Source organism: Molossus molossus, unplaced genomic scaffold (assembly GCF_014108415.1).
Source record: "Molossus molossus isolate mMolMol1 unplaced genomic scaffold, mMolMol1.p scaffold_m16_p_25, whole genome shotgun sequence".
NCBI classification, from domain to species: domain Eukaryota; kingdom Metazoa; phylum Chordata; class Mammalia; order Chiroptera; family Molossidae; genus Molossus; species Molossus molossus.
The window spans coordinates 689,831-695,502 of record NW_023425361.1 but is presented as its reverse complement, the minus strand read 5'-3'; positions in this window follow the sequence as shown (position 1 = coordinate 695,502).

Here is a 5,672-nt window from a genome sequence, read left to right as displayed (position 1 = left end):
AGTCCTATCAGGAACTTACATTTGCTTGTGACTCTGGGGCTGCTCTCTAGGGCATGCACTAATGGGATGGGGCTAGTCTCGGTTTAAGGCCCCACAGGTCCTTGGGCTGGGGGAAAAAATGGATGGTGAGGTAGCAACACCATTGACCAGCTTAGCTGAACTCTCAACACTGTCAATTTTGGTTAAGTGCTTAATTTTTCTGCATAGCCTTATTTTATTGATGAGAAAATTTAGTATCTAATCCATAAGGTTGTTATAGACATTAAGTGATATAACAAATCAAAGTGCTTAGCAGAGCACCTGAGAAGTATTTAGCAGTCAGTAAATAATAATTCATCATTTTGTTTTGCTTTAACAACAGTTGCTTTTACTATTATCTACAAAAGAGAAGTAATTGATCTGGATGAATGAGAAAAAACAACACGTGGACAACAGGAATAATGTGTCTACAAAAGCAGAAGAAAATAACATGTGCAAATGACTATTTTTATTATAAAAGATTCAATACACCATTATATAGTATATGAAAAAAATCAAGAAGCTATAGTAAGTTGAGCGACACTTGCCAACAACTATGGAGGTTCACAACAACTTCACAAGGTTTAAAAATAATAACAGGACACAGAAAGGTAAATAACTGGCTCAGAACCACATTTGATTTCAGATTCCACACACCTGCTGCTGTGATTCAGCTACTAAAACCTGTTGCTCCTTTTCGTCCAGCTGTCCATCTGTCTCTACCTTGTGCCCCAAAGGTTTTCAATGGTAATGAGCATCTTGAACATTTTTGTGGTTCTTCCTTCTCTCCATCCTGATTTTGCCCTTTGGCTCCCAAGTAGTGAGACTGGGGCAGGAACCCTCACAAAGCCCTTTGCGATTGACCTTTGACCTTCCGTGCTTCAACTCAACCTGGCCTTTTCAGGCGAACACCATTTTACATGAAGATTGCATGGCGGTTTCAACCAAACGCACATCAGCTATGGGAGCACAACTTCCCATCCCCAAGGATCTGCCACCAATGCTGCCAGGCTGACACGAGCATGCACTGTGTGCACGGAGTCTGGGATCCCTGACACTGAGCTCAGGGTAAGGAAATGCCAGCTTCATCCTGGCAACCCTCCTCAAGGTCTCATCAGGCAACCTCTGGAGGTGGGTTGAGGAGTGGGACAGGAAGGAGAGCTTACACCACAGTGCACTCACCCAGCACATCCATTCTAGGAATTAATAAGGAGTGTCTATGACAATAGTGCTAGGTTGTATTTAGTGACAATTACAGATGCTACATCATTAGTTTGGAATTCTGTAACTGCACTCACAACCAAACAAATCAAATCAAAGAGAAAAAAAAAGATTTGTGTCATTTCCCAAGGATCTAAATAGTTATCTATTGGAGTCATAACAGCTCAGAGTTGGAATTTGTGTCTTAATTCTCCCCACAGTTGCTGTAGTTAAGATCGCTGCTTTTTATTTGGAAGTGTGACTTCGCTTGTAGTTTTGTCTTTTTTTACCCATAAAGACTTCATAAAAGCTTAAGGGGCTAATATTTTTCGGTGTATGTGTGTTAAATATTAATGGCAGTTTGTTCTGAGAGTGTGCCTTCCCCATGGAGTCTTTAAAAGCTGAATTATACCCAAAGTTATGATATTACACGAGAGGAGTAGCAATCTTCTCCATAATGAAGTCATTTGTTCATCAGCCTTAAAATATTCAGCGGCTTGGTTGTAACTCCTCTCCCACCTCCCTCTGAGGCCAGGGAGCATTAGAAATGCAGTCGCACACCTGCCTGTTACGCAGCACTAGGTCTGGTGTAGTTTTGCTTCTCTCCTTGACGCCTGACTATTAAACATAGTTATACCAAGAAAAAAACTGCAGTCTTTTTCTCTAAGAATTAGAGCACATTTAAATGCTCAGTAGCAATTGGTGAGAGGAGCTCCTTCATTGACATATGGGAACAAGTAGATTCAGTGCCAGGTTGGACACTGCTCTGGTTGGATGTGCTGGGGGTGAGGCCTGAGGAGGAGGTTTGGGGAGAAGCCCACAGGTTAAGCCCATGGGTGTTTAGGACAACTGGTTCTCTACCCTGAGGAAGTCCATATCTGAGTATTACAATGAACTCCTGTAGGTTTGCAGGCATTTACTGAGAGCCTACTATGTTCCAAGGACTGTGCTCTGTGCTGCAAAAATAAATATGAACACGGCCCTGATAATCTCAGGATTCTACTTTCCAGGGAGGAGATGGTGATATGAAAAGTACCAGCAAGACTAAAGGAGTCAAACTAGCTTATGTATAAAAGGGAAATATCTTGGCTTATAAATCCCATCTTTAGGAGATAACCACTCTCGCTACAGCTCTGGCCAAATGCTGAGTGAGAGGTGGGGATGGGAGTAAGGCAGGGGACTCTTATTAATCAGGCTTAGGACACCTGTCCAGCCTTGAGGTAAACACACTCTAGATTGGAAGTCTCACCAGCTAAGAACATAAAATGAGAAAACAAGAAAGTAGTAATTTTCCAAAGAAAATGATAGAGCTATAAGCAAAGAAGAAAAAGGCTGGACCATCCCAAACAATAATGCCCCCTTTAAGAATGTCTAATCCGCCCTGGCCAGTTTTGCTCAGTGGTTAGAGTGTCAGCCCATGGACCAACGGGTCTTGGGTTCAATTCCCAGGAAAGGACATGTACCTGGTTGCATGTTCAATCTCCAGCGCTGGTTGGGGTCTTGCAGGAGGCAACAAATCGATAGGTCTCTCTCACTTCAATGTTTCTCTCTCCCCTCTCCTTTCACTCTCTCTAAAAATCATGGAAAAAATATCTTCAGGTGAGGATTAACAACAACTATATATATTGAGAGAGAGAGAGAGAGAGAGAGAGAGAGAGAGAGAGAGAGAGAAAGAAAGAGAATATCTAATCCACTCAACTTTGCCCAGAAACATAGATACAGTTTTTCTGAAAGTATAGGAGACAAAGTAGGAATAAGTAATAAACACTATTAAGTCATACATTTGTGCAACAATTTATATTTTTAAAAACACATATACATGCAGCAAAGCAGCTGAGGCTTAGGAAACTGTAAAGTTCACATTTCACACAGAAGGCAAGGGAGCCATATGCTCAAGACCACAGAGTTGAATGTTCCAAAATTCCCAGCCCCAACGCTATTGCTGCAAGCCTGACCCAGAGAGAAGAAAGTAAAAGATATAATTCACTCTCCTGGGTTTCGTGTTTTCATCTATAAAGGGGAATAATATGATAGTTAAATCAGTTTTATAAAGTTAGATATTAGCATTTAGTCAATGTGTCACACAGATGCGTATAATTTCTTAGTATAGTTGTTCCTCACCACTTCGCACTTCAACTTTTGTGGCTTCACTCTATCGCTGTTTTTTCAAATACATTCATTAAAAAGTTGATGGAGACAGTGAAAATGACACAGCACGCGATCGGTTGTCTGAGTCAATTATACACCCCTGTATTACAATTAAAATTAAAATTACTGTAAGTGTGGACTGTAGGCCTATGTATTCAAGCACCCCCACAAATCCTTCAATGCAGGTGCAACCACTCGACCACTTCTTATGATGGGCAATAACTTTTTTCCAAAAATTCGGGTGTGGTGAAACCAAGCCAATCAGAGCATGCTGGTCACTGACTGGCCATCCTATTCTTTTCCTATCCTGGCCACTGATTGGCTCAGCCTGGTGCAAGTTCGTTTCTCTCACATCGCTACTAAAGGGAAGCATCTTTGCTCTTGTAAGTGTTTGCGATTTCTGAGTACTTTTAGCATCTTTGCTCTTGTAAGTGTTTGTGATTTCTGAGTACTTTTAGCATCTTTGCTCTTGTAAGTGTTTGCGATTTCTGAGGACTTTTATCTAAGCCCCACGATGGCTCCTAAATGAGCTGCTTTTTCTAAGCCTTCTGGTGATGAAACTAAGCGCTGGAGGACGATGCTTACCATCCACGAGAAGGTGACAAACACTCTTGGATATGATCAAAAATGGCAAGAAAATCCTGGAGGCTGCCTGCCATTACAACTTGAATGAGTCTACGCTCCATCCATAAAGATGAAAAGAACATCTGTGCAACAGCTACTGTCTCTTTCAACAAGGAAGCAAAGTGCATCGTGATAAGTCGTTAAAATGGGTCTGCCCTAGCCATTTGGATCAGCGACGGCTGCAAGGAAAACGTTCTGCTGGATTCGCTGGTCACCCAGGAGGAGGTGAGGCAGCTCTACCAGCGCTTTATGATGGACGAACCTCAACCAGGACCCTCTTCTGCATCGTTCATGGATTCCACGGCGAGCAAGGGTTGGTTCGAGAAGTTCCAGAAGAGGTATCATCTGAAGAGTGTTGTTCTCCATGGAGAAGCTGCCTCTGCTCACCAGACTGCAGCAGAGGACTACGTGAACAACACGTTCCAGAAGATCCTTGAGGAGGGCAAGTATCATCCAGAACAGGTATTCGATATGACTGAAACAGGACTGTTTTGGAAAAGAATGCTTTCCTCGATATTTATTTTCAAGGATGAGGCCAAGGTCCGTGGCTTCAAGGTGTATGAGGATCACGTGACTATTGTTATATGTGGAAATGCTGAGGGATTTGTGCTCAAGCCTGCCCTTATCTACAAGGCCAATAACCCTGGGGCCCTGAGAATAAAAACAAGAACCTGCTGCTAGTGCACTGGATGTACAACGACAAGGGCTGGATCACAAAGCAGCTGTCATCAGACTGGTTTCACAAGTGCTTCATCCCCCAAGTCAAGCTGTATCTCGCTGAGAAGGGATTCGAGTTTAATGTCCTTCTCCTCATGGACAATGCTGGAGATCATGCGTAAGACCTATCCTATGATGGTGTGTGGATCGAGTCCCTTCCTCCCAACACCACTTCGCTGATCCAGCCTATGGATCAAGGTGTTATTCACACATTGAAGGCCCTCTACACGCAAAACACCCTGCAGCACCTCGTGGAAGGCATGGACCTTGAGGAGAACTTCTTGCTGAAGGAGTACTGGCAGCAGTATACCATTGCAAACCTGTCTGAAGAACATCTAGTCTGTGTTGAAGCACATAAAGATGGAGACCATGAAGGCCAGCTGGAAGATGTTGTGGCCTGAAATTGTCCACGACAACAGAGGATTCACCCCAGAGGATATAAGCAACTCTGCAGTAGATAAGGCAGTTAGGCGAGCCCAGATGCTGAAAGGAGAAGGTTTTAGGGACATGACCCGCAATGACATGAATGAGCTGCTGAAGACACATTCGGATCCCTTAACTGATGAGGATCTGGTGGAGATGACTAAGTCTGCAAGTGAGGAGGAGAAAGAGCAGCTAGAGGTTCCTGGGGGTCAGGAGGAGGAAGTAGGCCTTACACTTGAGCATCTGTCACAAGTCATGAGAACTATTAAGGTGGTCCAGGACATGACTGGTGAGTGGGACCCACAAATGATGCATGCATTGCGGTTCCAGAATGCACATGATGGAGCGATAGAACCCTACAAAAGCCTCCTCATGCAAATGCAAAGACAGCACCAGCAACTGCCTATTACAATGTTCTTCAGCCGCGCACCCAGACACCCACTGCCTCCTCCTAGTGCTCCTTCAGCAGAAGATGACGATGCACCTGCTGAAGATACTGAACCTCCTGAGGACTCCTACTGAGGTCGTGCTTTCAGAGGATC